The sequence below is a fragment of the Panthera leo genome, chromosome B1, assembly GCF_018350215.1.
Source record: "Panthera leo isolate Ple1 chromosome B1, P.leo_Ple1_pat1.1, whole genome shotgun sequence".
Taxonomy (NCBI): domain Eukaryota; kingdom Metazoa; phylum Chordata; class Mammalia; order Carnivora; family Felidae; genus Panthera; species Panthera leo.
The window spans coordinates 38,962,572-38,982,071 of NC_056682.1; the positions used below are offsets into that span (position 1 = coordinate 38,962,572).

The 19,500-nt window shown below is 36.6% G+C and overlaps 1 protein-coding gene and 1 long non-coding RNA gene across 3 annotated transcripts in view; one reads left to right on the forward strand and one right to left on the reverse strand.

Moving 5' to 3' along the window:
• LOC122217553 overlaps window positions 1-17,098 on the forward strand; it is a 55,620-nt gene extending 38,522 nt beyond the window's left edge. The window contains exons 3-5 of the long non-coding RNA XR_006201572.1: window positions 10,798-10,986; window positions 15,236-15,336; window positions 16,017-17,098. This is a non-coding gene — a long non-coding RNA (uncharacterized LOC122217553). The remainder of the gene's footprint in view (window positions 1-10,797; window positions 10,987-15,235; window positions 15,337-16,016) is intronic.
• The window catches only part of PSD3 (pleckstrin and Sec7 domain containing 3), a 727,438-nt gene that overhangs the window by 615,139 nt on the left and 92,799 nt on the right, over window positions 1-19,500 (reverse strand). The window lies entirely within an intron of this gene.

Sequence of the window (19,500 nt, forward strand, 5' to 3'; positions counted from 1 at the left end):
ATTCTCCAGAATAGATCACATATTAAGTCACAAACCAAGCATCAACAAATAAAAAAACAGAGATCATACCATGCATCTTTTCTGACCACAACACAATAAAACCCGAAGTCAACCACAAGGAAACATTTGGAAAGACCACAAATACATGGAGGTTAAATGATATGCTACTAAACAATAAATGGGTCAACCCGGAAATCAAAGAAGTAATTGAAAAAATACATTGACACAAAGGAAAATGAAAACACAATGGTCCAAAACCTTTGGGATGCAGCAAAAGCGATCATATGAGGGAAGTATATAGCATTATAGGCCTATAAGAAGAAGCAAGAAAAATCTCAAATAAACAACCTAACCTTACACCTAAAGGAGGTAGAAAAAGAGCAGCAAACAAAAGTTAAAGCCAGCAGAAGGAAGGAAATAACAAAGATTAGAGCAGAAATAAATGATATAAAAACTAAGCAACAACAACAACAACAACAACAACAACAATAGAACAGATTGAGGAAACCAGGAGCTGACTCTTTGAAAAAATTAATAAAATGGATAAAACTCTAGCCAAACTTATCAAAAAAGAAAAGAGAAAGGACCAAAATAAATAAAATCACAAATGACAGAGGAGAAATGAGCCAATACCACACAAATACAAATAATTATAAGAGAACATTATGAAAAACTATATACTAACAAATTGGAAACTTCGAAGAAATGGAAAAATTCCTAGAAACATATAAACTACCAAAACTGAAACAAGAGAAAATAGAAAACTTGAATACACTGATAACCAGCAAAGAAACTGAACCAGTTATTTAAAAAACTCCCAACAAATGAATGTCCAAGGCCAGATGGCTTCACAGGCAAATTTTATCAAACATTTAAAGAAGAGTTAATACCTATTCTTCTCAAACTATTCCAGAAAATAGAAATGGAAGGAAAACTTCCAAATTCATTCTATGAAGTCTACATTACCCTGATCCCAAGCCAGATAAAGGCTCCACTAAAAAAGAGAAACTACAGGCCAATATCCCGGATGAACATAGATGCAAAAATTCTCAGTAAAATTATAGCAAATCTAATCTAACCAAATTCATTAAAAGAATCATTCACCATGATCAAGTGGGATTTATTCCTGGGTTGCAAGAGTGGTTCAATATTCACAAATCAATCAATGTGATATGCCACATTAATAAGAGAAAGGATAAGAATCATACAATCATTTTAATAGATGCAGAAAAAGCTTTTTACAAAATACAACATCTGTTCATGATAAAAAAACCCTCAACAAAGTAGGGTTAAAGGGAACATACCTCAACACAATAAAGGCCATCTATGAAAAACCCACAGCTAGTATCATCCTTGTGATTCCTCTATGGTCTGAAAGAACACAGGGGATGTCCATTCTCACCACTGTCATTTAACATAGTCCTGGAAGTTCTAGTCTCAGCAATCAGGCAACAAAAAGAAATAAAAGGCTTCCAAATCACACTTTCACTATATGCAGGTGACATGACACTCTATACAGAATATCCAAAAGATGCCACAAAAAAATTGCTAGAACTGATTCACAAATTCAGTAAAGTCACAGGATACAAAATCAATGTACAGAAATCTGTTGCATTTATCTACACCAATAACGAAGCAGCAGAAAGAGAAATCAAGTAATCAATCCCATTTACAATTGCACCAAAATTAATAAGATACCTAGGAATAAACCTAACCAAAGAGATAAAAGATCTGTACTCTGAAAATTATAAACACTGATGAAAGAAATTGAAGATGACACAAAGAAATGGAAAGACATTCCATGCTCATGGATTGGAAGAACAAATATTGTTAAAATGTCTCTACTATCAAAAGCAATCCACACATTTAATGCAATCCTTATCAAAATACCAGTAGTATTTTCCACAGAGCTAAAACCAACAATTCTAAAATTTGTATGGAACCACAAAAGATCCCAGATAGCCAAAGCCACGCTGAAAAAAAAAAAAAGCCTAGCTGGAGTCATCACAATTCCAGACTTTCAAGTTATATTACAAAGCTGTAGTCATCAAGACAGTATGGTACTGGCACAAAAATAGATGCATAGATCAATGGAACAGAATAGAAAACTCAGAATGAGCCCACAACTATATGGTAAAATAATCTTCAACAAAGTAGTGAAGAATATCCAATGGGAAAAAGACAGTCTCTTCAACAAATGGTGCTGGAAAAACTGGATCGCAACATGCAAAAGAAGGAAAATGGCCCAGTTTCTTGCACCATACACAAAAATAAATTCAAGATGGATTAAAGACCTAAATGTGAGATATGAAACCATTAAAATCTTAGAAGAAAACACAGGTAGCAACCCCTTTGACATTGGCCATAGTGACTTCTTACTAGATATGTCTCCTGAAGCAAGGGAAACAAAAGCAAAAATAAACTATTTTTAGTTCTTAGAGCATAAATATTTTTATTTCAGAGAGATTTTTTCAAACTACTGAATGTAAAGTATGCTCCCATTATTTTCACCCACAGTTCTCTATTCTTTTATTTTTGTAGTACTTTCCTCAATTTGTAATTCTATTTTCTGTTTAAAGTTTCCTGTTTTATTTGTGGTCTTTCTCCTTCATTAGACCATAAGCCAGAAGAGGGTAGAAACCCTAAAAGTTCACAATTATATGCCAAGAGCCTGATGGAACCACAAAGAAAAAAACTTTCCTTGGATTTTGTGGCCAACTGACCACCTTCCGTCTAGGCATTCAGCCATATGCTTACTGGTGATATCATTCTCCTACAGAAAACAGCTTCAAGTAACCACCATTGAAAAAACATAAGCCATTTACTCTCAGTATTATGAAATCAAGATGTACATGATTTTACTGGTAGAAGCCAACGAAGGCATATATTTAGAGTATATCACCTTATTAAAGCACATTTATTTATAATTTGAGATTTTTCAGCTGTTCATCAGTGAAAGGGTAAAAGGAAATATCCATATATATTAGTAGAAGTATAAGAAAGACAACATTTATGTGCCAGCCAATAGAGTAGACATTCATGTACAACATCTCATCTTCTTTTCTTTATTTTTTAAAAAATTTTTTAATGTTTATTTATTTTTGAGAGACACAGAGTGTGAGTGGAGAAGGGTCAGAGAGAGAGGGAGACACAGAATCTGAAGTGGGCTCCAGGCTCTAAGCTGTCAGCACAGAACCTGACACAGGGCTTGAACTCACAAATGGTGAGATCAGACCTGAGCTGAAGTTGGATGTTTAACTGAATGAGCCACGCAGGCACCCCTCCGACCCTCTAAAGCATGAGGTCTCAACAATATGGACTAGACATTATTATCACCCAGGGATCTGTGAAATACTGATACATGTGTCCCACCCTAGAGATAATATTTTGATAGCTAGATGTACTTATTTTAACATATATTAGAAAGCATGTAATGAGAACATCAAATCTTGACTTCAGATATATTTACTTATGGAAAAAATCACAAAGACAATATATAAATGACTAAAATTTCCTGAAAACACTGTTAGGTCAAATAATTTCCCCATAGAAGTCAGAAAACTGGTTATTGTGAAAGTGTCTGATCCAATCCATAGATATTCAAGGCTTTCCTCAAGGCAATGCTATGTATTCATGGGTGGTTTGAATGGACAGGATGTCTAGCAACAGAGAAGTGCAGAACTCAGGTCCAAGAGCAACTAGTTAGCATTCATCTTCTCTTAATAAAAGACTGCCTTCCCCTTGTCACCCCTCACTCTTTGACTGGCAACTACTGTTCCTCTCTTTTCTTACACTCTTAAGTTGCTAGGAGAGACAAATTAAAGTTGAGGGGCCTGCAAGCTGACTGTATAGGAAGGAGTCTGAAGGAAGGGAAATTTGGGGTCTCCAGAGGAGTCTTAGAGGTAATCCCTGAAAACCCAAACCACACTGTAATTTTCACTTCTCCCCAGAGGTCAGTGACATAAAGGGCACACTTTGTGCCCTCTTCTCCCCAGCATAAGGGAAGATGCTTAATGCCAGTATTCAGAAAGTGCCCACTCCTCTGTAGTCTTCTCTTGAGCTAGCTCTGTTAACATAAGGGAAGAATGGTAGAATGCAGGAATTGTGAAAGCTGCTCTCTTCCAGTTGGGACTATACAGGTGGGGGATGACTACTGAGAGTAGGGAGAGGGTATCAGGTAAGATACAACATACAGGTAGAAAGGTTATTGAAACTGCCTCTTGGAGATGAACAGAAAATACTAGAAGCTGTTGCAAGTCATGTCTTTCACTAAGACCATACATGCAGTAGTTGCATAATTCAAGCAGGCACAGTTTTGATGGTAATGGGTTAATTTTGTTTACTTCTGAAGAAAATATTTCTAAGGAGAAACAGGGTTCAACTATGGTGACATTTTAGAGATATGAATTAAATTAAAGAATGATGTCAGCTAATCAAATTATGGCTATGCTCCTTTGAAAAACTGCAAATGTATGTCCCATCTCTGACTTAAAGACTAACCCCAAGAATGTCTGAGAACAGTCTGACAAAATATATAGAATTGTTAGTGTGACTGTTCCTGTGTGTAAAAAACAGGAAGAATGGAAGGGACACTTCTCAAACACTTTGGACAGGACTTTTTTAGGGAAATTCAATCAACCAAATGTAAACTGTTACTAGTTTGAACACTAAGACTCAGTGCTTTCCCAAATCAAAGAGTGGTATTAACAGGGATTCCTAATTTTTTCAGCATTTAGAATTCAATGAGTTTTCAATTCTTGATATTTCTTCAGACAAATAATGAGAAATTATACTTTCATCTAATAAGAAAACTCACATTTGCAATAAGCTTCAAGGAAAATCATGGTTTATTTTTACAAATAGGTATCTATAATAAAGAAAAAACTCCAAATTTTCAGTGGATTTTTTATTGCTTAAATTTCACATATAAATTTCATTGTATTTTGCTTGTTTACCTTTCACACATAAGTATAAAATTGACATTATGTTTATTCAAAAATTTTCCTACATTTATAGGAAATGTATATATACATTTCTATATAATTGCTTAAAATTTTTTGTCTTTTTATCTCTCATTGCACATATATTTGAAATTTCAAACATAGATCTTATCTTACAAAAGTGATTAACATCTTCTTTTTAATGGTACATGATGATGATAATAAAAGCTTATATAACACTGTTTGAGGCACAAACATATACATTACCTTATCTAAATCTCATAACTCTGTAAAGTAAAAATTATTATTATCATCACTTTTCAGAAGAGAAAGCTGAGGCATGGAAAGAGTATAGATCCAGTAATATTTCCTTCTAATTCTATATGATACTTTAATTAACACTTCTTCAAATCAAAATTGGTTGGGTTAAAAAAATTATGTCATGCAAAACTTGTCAGAAGTTCTGTTTCTAGGTATGATGGCATAAGCACATACCACCCATTCTCTCACTAAAGACAACAATAAAACCTAGACAGAAAACATGGCTCAAATATTTAAAGACCTGACAAAGGAAATATATATTAGCAGGCAGATCAGGGAAGAACACTAGAATTCAAAATAGCACTGAGCTGTTGGTGAGTCTACCATTTTATTTTCCCTCCAGTATCCTGCAGCCTGAACTTGAGGTAGCTGGAAATGTGGAAGTGAGCACTGTGATGCATACAGAGATCAGAAGGACTCTAGTTCTGGCTTAAAAAGCAATGAAGGGATCTACTAAATTTCAGAGGGTGTGGGGGAAATCATCTCTTTGTTTCTTATTTTCTCCAATTTCTCAGGTACTAGGTAAGATTCCCTGTTAATACCACTCTCCAGATTATCTTGCAGCAATGGTGACAGCAGTGATTGCAGTGGCAACAGCTGGAGCCCAAACTCCAAACCTCAAAGGGAGAGAGACGTTTTCTCTGTTCAATGGAGTTGTAGCTCTCAGAAGTGGGATCAAATTCCATTGCTTCCTTTTGTTTCATCTCTCTCTCTCTTTCTCTTTCTCTGTCATCCTCTCTCTCACACATCTCCTCCTGTCACCTGGCCCAAATAGAGTGCAGTTGTGGAAGTAGAAAGTTTCTGCTTAGGGGATCAAAAAGAGAAAACTAGAGAACTGGAAAATACTAGGGAGTAGTGAAGAGGGAGCATCTTGGGAAACTAACTCTACATAAAATTGTTCATGAACTGCTAGGCGCAATCCTGTCCTGCCCATGCATGGATTTGATCCTAATTAATTAGCAAATCAGACTCTGAGAACTGATTTAATGGGCAAACTCCACCCAGGCCCCCCACAGACCACTGAGCGGTACAACTGTGAGATAAATCTAAATAGTTCTGCAAGAGCTTTGAAAATTGAACTGACGTTGGAACCACAGACTACAAAAGGAGGGTTGAAATTCTAGCCTGAACTTAACCAGGTTGGTTATCTGCTAAAACAAAAATAATATTCTTCATATGATTTGAACAGTTCTCAGAGTCTCATAAATTAATATTCAAAATGTTCAGGATACAATCTAAAATTACTTGGCCTACAAAGAATCAGGAAAATGTTAACTCATGAGGGAAAAGATAATCAGCACATGACAACAAGATGACATAGATGCTGGACTATCTGACAAAAGACTTTAAACAGCTATTATAAAAGTGCTCAAATAAGTAATTACAAACATTCTTGAAAGAAACATTAAAATAGAAAGTATCAGAAGATATAAAGAAGAATGAAATGGGAAATTTTTCAATAAAAAATAAAATAAAAATCTCAATGGATTGAAAAGGAATAATTAAAACTATCCTCATATATAGACTGCATGATTGTCTTTGTAGAAAATCCCAAGAAATCTACAATAAAACTCCTGGAACTAGTAAGTGAATTTAGAAAGGTCACAAGATACACAAAAGTCTTAATTCTATATACTAATAATGTACAATTGAAAACTGAGGTTTAAAAAATAATGTTTACTTTTGGGGTAATAAAAAAGTTCTGGAACTAAATAGTGGTGATGGTTGTACCACATTATGAATGTACTTGATGCCACTGAATTGTACATTAAAATTGTTAAAATGTGGGGGCAACTGGCTGGCTCAGTTCGTAGAGCATATGACTCTTGATCTCAGGGTCATGAGTTCAAGCCCCAGGTTGGGGGTAGAGTTTACTTAAATTAAATAAAATAAAGTGGTTAAAATGTTAAAATTTATGTTATGTGTATTTGACTGTAATTTAAAAAAGAAAAGAGTCAACACTAAAAAAAATATGCCATTTGGGGCTCCTGGGTGGCTCAGTTAGTTAAGTGTCTGCCTTCGGCTCAGGTCACGATCTCACAGTTTGTTAGTTCGAGCCCCGCGTTGAGCTCTGTGCTGACAGCTCAGAGTCTGGAGCCTGCTCCAAATTCTACGTTTCCCTCTCTCTCTGCCCCTCCCCCACTCTTACTCTCTCTCTGTCTCTCTCAAAAAAAATAAAAGCATTAAAAAATTTTTTTTTAAATATGCCATGTATAATAATGCCCAAAATTGCAATATTTAGTTAGGTAAAGTCTAAAAAAATATTCAGGAGCTATATGCCAAAACATACAAAATATCCATTTTAAAAAATCAAAGAAGACCAAAATAAATAGCGACATACTTGTTAATTAATTGTAATAGTCAACATGGAAAAGATGCCAATTTTCACCAAGTTGATCTATAGATTTAATGCAATACCAATCTAAATACAGGCAGGATTTTTTGAAGACATAAACCAACTGATTCTAAAATGTATATGACTGGCAGAGGAACTAGAATAGTTAAAACAGTTTTGAAGAATAATGAAGTTGGAGGAATCCCATATCCAATTTTAAGACTTTAAAGCTACAGTAATAAGAGTTTTATTCATGAAGAAATATATATGGGTCAAGAATCCAGAAACAGACCCACACAAATATGACTATTTCATTTTTAACAATAATGCAAAAGCAATTCAATAGAGAAAGTATAACCCTTTCAACAAATGATGTTGGAAAAATAGGTCATCTTTATTAAAAAAAAAGTATACCTCAGTTTAACTCTCATACACAGGGGTTCCTGGGTGGCTCAGTCAGTTGAACGTCTGACTCTTGATTTCAGTTCAGGTCATGATCTCATGGACTTGTGAGATGGACCCTGTATTGGACTCCATGCTGACAGCGCAGAGCCTGCTTGGGATTCTCTGTCTTTTCTTCTCTCTCTGCCCCTCCCCTGTCCACGTTGTACGTGTGTGCTCTGTCTCTCTCTCTCAAAATAAATAAATAAACTTAATAAATAAATCTCACACACAAAAATTAACTACAAAAATTAACTGGTGAAGCCACCCAGGTGTCCCATAACCATAAAACTTTTAAAAGAAGTGAAAAATATCATGACCTAGGCTTAGACGAAGAGTCTTAGACATGATATTCCATTAGCATGATCTATAAAAGAAAAAAATACAATAAATTATAGTTCATGAAAAATTAAAAACTTTTGTTTAGTGAAAGACACTGTTAAGAAAATGAAAAGATAAGCTACAGATTGATAAAATGTTTACAAGCCACATACCAGACAAAGAACTTAGATCTAGAATATATAGAAAAACATCAAAACTCAAAAAAGGAAAAAGAAAGAAGGGAAAAAACCTCAATAAATGGGCTGATAGGAAAAAAATGGGCAAAGGACTTGAATAATTACTTCACTAAAGAAGTTATAAAGATAGCCATTAGGGAAGTGAAAGCTAAAACCATAAAGCAATACCACTACACCCATGTTAGAATGGCATAAACACAAAAACAAAGAAAATACCAAATCCTGGCAAGGATGAGGAAAAACGGATCTCTCGTGTATTGCTGATGGGAATGCAAAATGGTAGAACCATTCTGGGAAAACACCTTGGCGGTTATGTTTTGCTTTGTTTTGTTTTTATAAAATTAAACATATACTTACCATATGACCTAGCAATCTCCCTGCTGAGTCTTTTTCCCAGAGAAATGAAAACTAATGTCATATAAGACCTGTACATGAATGTTTTTAGCAGCTAAATCCATAATCACTAAAACTTGGAGACAACCCAATATCTTCCTAGGCTAAATAGATGAACAAAGTATGGAACACCCATACAGGGGAATACTCAGCATTAAAAAGCAAGAACTGTTGATAGCATGCAATAACTAATAACTTGGTTGAATCTCAAAATCCTTCAGACTAGCTGAGTGAAAGAAGCAAATCTCAAAAAATTACATGCTTTGTGATTCAATTTTTATGACATTCTTGAAGGGACAAAACTATTGTATGAAAGAAGAGATCAATTATTTCCAGGGATTATGGGTGAGAGGGAGGTATATCTATAAAAGAATAGTGCAAGTGAGGTTTTGGAGTGATGTAACCATTCCTGATTATAGTAGTGGTTGGTTGCACAAATTTACATGCATATGTATTATTTATGTATATTTATGTATTATATATGTATATTTTATATATGTATATTTATTTATATATATGTATATGTTAAAATTCATAGAACTGTGTACACATGCACATGTACATATACACATACACAAAAGTTAATTTTACTTTATGATACCTTTTTTAAGTGTTGTCTACTTTACCAGCTAGACCCAACTAAACTACTGCTAGTATGCCTTCTTTTCCTCTGAACTGAGTAATTAAGCACATTGTACAAAAATCCTCTGAAGTTTGGAGATGTTTCTGGAAATTAAGGAATGGTGCCATTTGCTTATCTAGATATTTTCGACAGCAAGAGCTCAGCAGTAGGCCAATAAAATGAGAGGGGACCATAGCATGGAGTACACCAAGGAAAGAGAAAGTGAGGATATTGCCATTCCAGTTCTCTGTGGCTTTGGGTATCAAAGCAAGAACTCAGCTGGTTTCTGTGACCCAAATGAGATTAACCAAGGGAGGGAAGCCAATAGCTTGCCTTTGTTTTGACTATACAAAACTGAGTTGCCCAGCCTGAAGGGATACAGCATGTACTGTTGGCAAGAGCCACAGGAAAGTTTGACTGTCCTCCAATGATCTTTTGGGTTGGTTACATTTTAGAGCTGAATGCTGCCCATGAACATTCTGTATGCCACCTACCCTGCAACCCCATTTTAGCAGAGACCACAAAAACAGAATGGTCAGGGACTAAGTCATGGGCACTTCTCTGCACCCAAATGGACCCAGCTGTGGCTGAGTCTGCACCATCATGCCAGGAACCAGACCAGGGAATTGGCACACAGCAGGGTTCAACAACGGAATGACCATACCCAGGCTTGTAGCTTCCGTAGACTGCCTTCACTCTTGTAGGAAGATGGTTTCCGTGCCCTCCAGCTCTATTGCTGCTTCAGCAGAGAATGCAGCTCAAAGTTAAAAACAGGGAAATAACGAGAAGGATGAGGAATACAGGACATGCCAAGGCCCAGCAACTCACTATTTCCAACAGCAGCAGTAGCAGCTGCTGCTGAACAAAAACTAGCCTGAGCAGGAGGGGGAGAGATTTAAGTTTTTCGGAAAGTCTAAGATTTAAAGCAGTATCAGTTTGCACTGGGATATTTTACTTGAGGAGATCAAATAGATTCCCCTTTCTCCTCCCTCAGTACCTAAGCAAGGAAGTTATGACAGCAAGTTTATTATCAGTTACTCAAAAAATTAAAATTTTTCTATGTTTTGTGGAATGCTGACTTGAAACCTTTAGTCACTCCCACAACAAAAGAAAGAAAGGTTAGGTAACAGATTAGGGAGATAACAAAGGGAGAGAAATAGGAAAGAAACAACAATTCATAGAAAGTTCAAGGCTTTTCTTTGTCTTGGATCATTCTCTTTTCTCCAGCCTGCCAGAGTCCCCTTCAGCTCTGTTCAACTAGCCTCCAGTCCAGGGTGCCCGCTCCGCTGTCTTTTGTCTCCTATAACCATGGGAACTCGTATTTTGCACCAGGCCTAGTACTTCATTCCAAGCAACTGTGCTGAGGACCAAAGGATTAGCAAATCTGCTTAGGCTGCCATCAAATCTGTGCCTGAGGTGAGTGCTTTTGACCGAGACAGCCCTAAATGTCACTGACCTTTCAAATGATAGCAATTATATTATATTATGATGTTTGGAGGGCCCTAACTCCCTGAAATGTTAGGTTTTGTTGAGCTGGGGTTTGTTTTCTTCCTTATTTGCAAATAATGTCAGCGGAAGGAAGTGAATACATTTTGAAGTTTGGGGATTTAAGGAGTATGTGGTTTCAGGTGACTAGAGGAAACTTGGAAAAAAAAAAAAAAACTTTAACATTTAATTGAGTTTCCAAGAAGTAGTTTTAAAAATATCTATCTAGAGATTTTGCCATCAATTCCTCTTATTTATCAATACATAAAAAATATCTGTAGCTTCACTTATAGGATTATTGGTTTCCTAATATGTATAGCCACAGAGATCTGTAGATATTATACATAGCTCAACACTAACATTAATATATGTCAATAAATCTTGTTACTTTGAAATATGCTTCCCTAATGAAGCCAAATTGATCATCGTTTCAATTACACATATTTTTTGATAGGATGAAATTCTTCTTTAATGATTTCCTCAATTATAAGGTTAACTAAAGGAGGAAAGAGGGAAATGAAAGATGATACATGGAAACAACCAGTCATGCAAAGGCATGAAGCTTAAGAATGGCAAGTGGCTCAGAAGCTGCCTGTCCCTGGTTATCTAGATATCTTCTTTGGCAAGGTAACAGCAACCTCTTGTTGAAGGCTCCTGGCTTCTACCTACTCTTACTGGCCCTTTCTTTGTCCTCTTTTAATCAGTCACAAAACACAGTGGGGCACATTCATTAGCCAGGGTTTTCTTTATAGCCTGGGTACACTTTGCAGTCATCAGCCAGGTGCCAGCCTCCACCAGTGGCATCTGATCATGCTTCACTTGTCTGCACCCCTTCCCATTTTCTTATGCCAGCTTAGAATTTCTTAAAAAGAAATAAATGAAATCCTAGTTGGCAGTCCTTCCCCCTACCTCCCCCTAGCCACACCACACTTACAAAACAAACAAGCAAAAGAAATAAAGTAATTTAGTTGGTCAAGTTCTTAATTTATTTTTATTTTTTAACATTTATTTATTACTGAGAGACAGAGAGACACAGAGCATGAGCAGGGGAGGGGTAGAAAGAGGGGAAGACACAGAATCTGAAGCAGGCTCCAGGCACTGAGCTGTCAGCACAGAGCCCAACGTGGGGCTCGAATTCACAAACTGCGAGATCATGACCTGAGCTGAAGTCGGTCGCCTAACCAACAGAGCCACCCAGTCGCCCAGGTCAAGATCTTTATAGTTAGAGAATATTTTGGAAAATAAAAAAAGGACATGGTTAATAACTTAATCATGGGTGACAAGATATAATTAACAAAATGACTCAACCAACAAGCATGTTAGCTTGCAAATCAAGAGTAAACAGGTATTATTATTTTCCTTTTTTCTGGTAAGTTTGCTAAATTATACATTTAAAAATATCACTTTTGAGACCTTATACACACAGCTAACCCAGCTTAGAATGTTCTCCTTCTTACCCTTTATTTTTAAGTCCTCTTCCCTTCAGGTCATGTCCCATTCTCCTCCTTAAACTTGCTAACAGCTTTCACCTCCCATCCTGGGTAAAATTCCCCATATACAATTATATTTGCTCACCTAAATGCCTAACTTGCCCTCTTACTGCCTTCCCAGGGAAACTGTAAACTCCTTGAGGACATTCACCATTTCTGACACTTCTCTTGTTTCCTTCATTGCACCTCACATGTCCAGGGCACAAAAAACAAAAACAAAAACAAAACAAAAACACAATGTTTAAATATTCGGCTTGTGGCTATACAATGTATCTCTATGAGTAGGCAACTGAAAAGAAAATTACTATATATAGTCTATTACTGTAGACCGAGAGGCATCTTCCAATGGTAGAAGTGAAGGCATTTCAGTTAACTTACCGAATCTTACAGTCATGCAGTGAGCCACATGGTAGTGTTTCCCTCACTATCCTGGTAGTTGTGAGAGAAAGATGAGTTAAGTGTGGTCAGAAGGATGCTTACAGTTGATGGGGTGATTATAAGGTCCAATTCCCATTTTGTAGATGAAGAAACTGAGGCTTAGAAAAGTAAAGTGGAAAAAATAATAGTGAAATGACTCACCCAAGTCGTGCAGTTAAGAGCAACAATATTCCTATTTCCCTGGTTTCACCTCCTCATGTATCATCTGCACAATTTTTGTTGCATATGAATAATATATGTTCAATTCCTAATGTTTTTTACTTAAACAATTTAAGAAGAAATCTTTAGAATTATTATCAATAAATGGCAAACTGGTATCATTTCCTATAAGTAGAAGGTATATATTAATATTCTTTAAAATATATAACTTTTAAAATAAAAATAATAAAAGTTGTGTTACCATCTAAAGTGCACATTTTGGGGAAATAGTACCTTACCCCAAAATCTGTATTGACCAAGCAGATAGATTAGTAAGTATTTTACACAGGTGTTACTATGTATATATGGTATGACTTATATTTGAAAAATCGATCTTTTCAAAGTCATATCTATGTGATATGACTGTTTTTGCCCCAAATGCAAAAGAAAAGAAAATTCAGAACCATTCAAAATTAGTCAAGAAAAACATCTATTAGCCCTGCAAAAGTAAAGGTGCTAATACATATTCAACAAAGAACAAAACTAAGAAATTAATTAGAAGGCATGCATGAGACAGTAAGATTTGAAGAACTCAGAGTTAGCCTAAAAAGGCAGAAAAAAACAGCACTAATTCCTACCTGGAAGTCTATTTAAACTTTGCTAAAATTAGAGTTGACAATTCTATTGACTTCGAAAAGATGATCCTATTTTTTTGTAGATAAAACACTATAGTTTCTGAATACTATAAACAATCAAGTTTATATTAACCTGAATATTTTCTAAATTGGGCATTCTAGTTACCTGATTGTAATTGTAATTTACGAAAGGTTAACCAAGAAATATTTTAATTTTAACCATCATTGTTAAGGGTAATTTTTGAAAATCTGAAGGCATAATTTTTTATAGGAGTTAGTACTGAATACCAAATGTAATGTCACTTTTTTTTGATTATTTCTGATAATGGGATGACTAAATCTTGGTTTTAAATGATTTCAGTTTCCTGAGCACCTGTCATGAAGTGACTCTTTGCTTTACTTATGCAATCCCTTTGACTCTTCCTACATTACAGCAAGACTGGTATTATTATCCTTTTTGTGCAGATGAATGAATTGAGCTATCAAGAAATTAAATAACCTGCCTGGAGACAAATAGTGAATGTAATAAAAACTCTCCCAGGCCCATCTGATTTCCAAATTCATGCTCTTAATCCCAAGAGTAGTAGAATTTGAATGCACAGAATCTTGGCCTGAGGTGCACAGTCAGCATGACATGTTTTAGTCTTAAAATATATGTCAGGTGTTTTTGTTTTTCTTTTTTTTTTTTTTTAACACTTTATTATCTGGCAATTTCCCTTATGCCTTAGATACAATACAAAAAGAAATTCAAGTTAATTGAGAAGTCCAGGTAACTGACTTATAATTAATTACGCTTTAGTAGCATGCAATTCCTAATAATTAAAGATGCTCTGGTATGCACCTAGATAAAGTAATATTGGACACACTTAAATTGTTTCTTTTGAAGTCAAGGTGGAAACATTCTAATAATACTGAAGAATCTAAATGTTGCCCAGAAAATTCATCTCCTAAATGTTAAGTCATTCCCAGCTAAGAAATGTTTAAGTTAAACTTTTTAGAGCTGTGCTTAAAATGTCAGAAATAAAATTACTCCCTTCTGCTATTATAATATTTATTATTCCCACTTTTCCCCTAAAAAGTAATTCTAAGTATTGAGAAAAAGAACCTGCTAGAATCAATGCCTTTGTAACTTTAGCTAGAATAATTCTATTATTAAAACAGTGAATATTCACTATTATTGCCATCTGATAGATATCAGGTAGAATTTTATTAAGATCATTATAGAGTTTTATTACTCAAAGCTTATTAGAAAATTAGATTATGCCATCTATCTTACTTATGAGAAAATTTTACTTCAGAGAAATTCTATTTCTCACAAACCCTAATACCTCTGGCTGTATATAAACCATCCCATCTCCTTCTTTTCTGAATGATAAAGCAGCTTGTTTTTCTTTTACAAACACATTATTATCTTGAGGAACAGAGGGACAATGAGAAACTCCCTCCCAAGAGTAGTAACCAGTTGATGCTTTCTTCCAGTGCAATTTCACACAGTCCATCAAGACCTGCAGGATCTGACGCAGCCTTTGTCTCCAGGCTTGTCTGTCATTTCTTCTACCCCAGAGTCAGCAAAGAACATGGTGTATAACTACCTGCACTCATATCAGGTGTCTCCAACTCTCCAACTGCTGTTAGCCTTTTCACTGCTTTGATTTTTTTTTTTTTTTTGGTCTGTAAGTAGAAACAATAATAGACCCTGCCTGATGGGGCTCTTGTGAAGTTTAGATGAAATAATGCACATAACATGATGACATATGATAAATACTCAGTAATGTTAGCTGTTATTATTAATCTGGATAGTTACTCCTGGCAAAAAACTTTTCTTACCCACACAAACAAGGATGGGTGCCCCCATTTTACATTTCTGTAGAATCTTGTCCTTCCTTGTAATACTCATCATACTTTTAAATACTTATTTAAGGTCTGTGTTCTCAGCTAGATTATATACACTTCAAGAACAAATCTGGTTTTATGATTATTATTAATATCCATTATGTCTAGCACACAGCCTACAAAGGAATATCTGTTAAATGAACGAAAGTTAATGCTAAAGCTATAAGACTGATGAGTTCTTTGGGAAGACATTCAATTATCTCAATTATCATTTTTAAAAATTGGTCAATTTGAAGGAATTATTGAGAGAAATAGGCATTGTGCTACATCTTAGTTTGTGATATGATTCAGAGGAAAACATAATAACAGTAGTGACACCTACTTTATAGTGCTTTATAGTATATTCATACCTATAATTCCATTCCAGAAGCTCACAGAATATTAGAGATGGAAGACACTCCAAAGTCATCGCATCCAAATCTTCATTTGAGAGATAAGGAAACCAAAAGCCGTCATTGCACCAAGAGTCACTGAGTTCTCCAAAACACGTCCCACAGAAAGGGCGTCAGAAAAGCCCTTGGACTCTAACCACGCATTCGATGAGCTCACAAGTCTGAACCATGTTTCCTGAGCATCACTTAAATAGCTTGTGAAAGGACAGGAAATCCCACAAAAATGGGTAGACAGAAATAGAAGATGGAATTACAATTCAGTGGTCCACACAGAGTCTTTCCTAGTGTGTCTTGAGCCAGCAGCAAAGGGTGGCACTCAAGGCTCAGGGTGAAGTGAAGCACAGTAAGCTAGGTGAAGCAGATGGGAGCTGCTCTGGAGAGACCGACAGCAGCCGTCCATGTAGGACTCATTTCCTGCTTTGAGCCAAATGGGTTTATCAAACGCAGCCCTCTGTACTGTTTTCTGGCCAGCATGGAGAAATGCACCTGGCATCTGCCTATGCATTCTGTCTTTTTTGCCAAATGCAGGGATCTCCCTTTAGCTTTCAACATGGAACACCCGGAATCAGATGGAAAATCCCTCCATTAGTCAAGTACATGGGAAATGCTGTCTGATAATGCTGTGGAAGAGAATGATCGTCCACATACACAAAAGTTCAATTAAGTTCATTTGTTCATGGCTCAAGCCTATGTGCTAGGACTCAGGACTGACTTCCCAGTTCCCTGACTTTGGCTCCTCTGCAGCCTGCATACAGAGCTGTAGGGGCCAAGGGCAAGCTGCCCAAAATGTACCACTTTGGCATATTGATTATTTTGAATAAAAGTTACTTAAGAGATAGCCTGTGCAAGAAGGACACTCAGACAGTCCCCCGTCCCCCTGAAAGCAGGAAATAAATCTCCCCTGTGAAAGCTACCCTCCCTGCACAAGAAGTAAAGAGACATCCTAATTGCCAGAGATAGGAAATTTAGAGCCAAGAAGGCTGTGTGAACAACCCTTGTTACTTTTTACTAATTTACTACCACAGCCCAAATTCTGTTTAGAATTCCTTACTAATTGAAGTTCCTAAAGCTAAGTTTTCTTTGTCCTGTCAATGCCTCACAGATTTATTGTTTCTTTGGGTAAAAAGTATAAAAACTGCTTGCTCTGGTCATTTCTTTGGGTCTCAATTTCATTATTGGGTCTCTGTGTGTACCTAATGCAACTGGGTTTTTTTCACGTTAATCTGTCTCATGTAAATTTAATTCTTATTTTTTCATTTTAGAGAGAGGGAGAGTACACAAGTGGGGGAGAGGGGCAGAGGGAGAGAGAGAGAGAGAGAGAGGGAGAGAATCTCAAGCAGGCTCCACATTCAGTGCACAGCCTGACACAGGGCTCAATTCCACGACCCAGGGATCGTGACCTGAGCCGAAATCAAGAGTTGGACTCTCAACTGACTCGGCTACCCAGGCAACCCTGTAAATTTCATTCTTAGTCCAGCTAGAAGGATCTTGGACCCAGGAAAATTTTTTTCTCCCCTTCAGGGGATACCTGACAGAGGTCCCAGAACACCTGAGGAGAATGGGTGACCCAGTGGGATACTTAGTAATAGCAGAGTTGAAATGGGGGAAGTTGAAAGGTCAAGGACCTTTTAAAAAAACACACACACACACAAATTCACACTCAGTCTTTATTTTTCACTTTTCTTTTCCTTCTTGATAGCAAGTGGGGGCAGGACAAAGATCTGGCTTGGAAGACGAGTGACATGCCTTGGTACAGTGACACACAAACCATCCAGAGTTGGGCTTGCTGTGACTTTTGGTGGTGCTTTCTCCTGGGCACCTCTCCCTCTCATAGGGTGATCTGGACAGGTGAGCCTTCCAGGAAGTCCTTCTCACCATCCCCTGTCACTGTCCTGAGGGTCCCCTCTTCCAAATCCTTGTTATGCTTCATAAATCTATAAAAAAATGTCTAAGTTTCCATCATATGTTGCCCACAGTTCTGATGGAGATTGTTCACACACCTTGAATTAATAATGTCAAGCTAACACAGGACAAGTTGTTTTAAACTGTCTAAACTCAGCAGAAGAATAGCAACCCAGCATCATAATTATTTACTTTCAGCAGCTTGAATGCAAGTGTCATTAAATCTTTACAACAGTTCTGGTGAATGCCTTTCATTTTCATCAGTAGTTCCAAAGAATTACACAAGGGAGCTTTTCAATTTAATATGAACGGTAAATCATATGCATGCTGTGGGATCTATTGGCCTGTAAAAACTGACTGAAGCAGTTTCCACAAGGGCTTATCTTATTTGAAATAATTTAGGAACCAAGCCTTATTCTTCTTATGGGGGAAAGGGAAGGAAGGGAATAGGAGAATTGGACAAAGGGGCCAGCCAAGTAGCCAGTCAATCAGACTCAACAGAAGTGCTTGGGTAGAAACTGTACTTATACAGAATTCAACCAATTATGTACCCATTATGTGCAGGTCTGTGCATATGTGGATCCCACCTTCTAGTAAAGTAAAGGAGATTAGATTTGTACAAAAATACGTGAAACTAGGTAATACTAGGTAACATTAGGTAAAACTAGGTAATACTTGAAACTATAAGTAACAGGGTCATCTGTGATTATTATAATACTTATAATTTAGTAAGAACCTTATCTACTATGTGCAAGAAATGTGCAAGTGCTTGACATCCTCTATAAAAAGGATGCTCACAACAATGGAGGGGTACAAAGAAAGTGAGGCCCAGAGAAGTTAAGTAACTTGCCTGAAATCACTTAGCTGGCTGAGTACAAGTGGACTCCAAACAAGGACAAGTTGCCAAGTACACCTCCAACCAAGGGTTGCTAGATAAAATATAGGACACCAATAAATTTGAATTTCAGATAACAACAGTTATACTGAAAAGTATAAGTATGTCTCAAATATTGCTGTTTTTGTTTGCTAAATCTGGCAGCCCTACTCCAAACCTCATCTTATAAGGTAAAGTAAGGAATTCAAGATTACAAGGGATGGAGCACCTGAGTGGCTCATTTGGTTAAACCTCCGACTTTGGCTCAGGTCAGTGTCTCAAGGTTTGTGAGTTCAAGTCCCATGTTGGGCTCTGTATCCCCCTCTCTCTCTGCTCCTTCCATGCTCAGGCTTTGTCTCTCCTAAATCTCTTGGAATTTCCTAAAGGACGTCCTTTGTTACGTTAATGAAGTAACTTCTGGAAAGCCCCTAGGGTGAGGGATGGTCCTTAAGGAAATAACCTGTAATTAGAGTTGGAAAGTTTAGTCCACTGCCCCATTCTCACACCTCCAGGGAGGGGATAGGGGCTGGAGACTGAGTTCAAATACCAATGGTTGATTTGATCAGTTGTACCTGTGCAATTAAGCCACCATAAAAACCAGAAAAGATGGGGTTCAAAGAGCTTTTGGGTTGGTGAACACTAGAGATTTTGGGGAGAGTGGCATGTCTTCCTGGAGAGGGCAT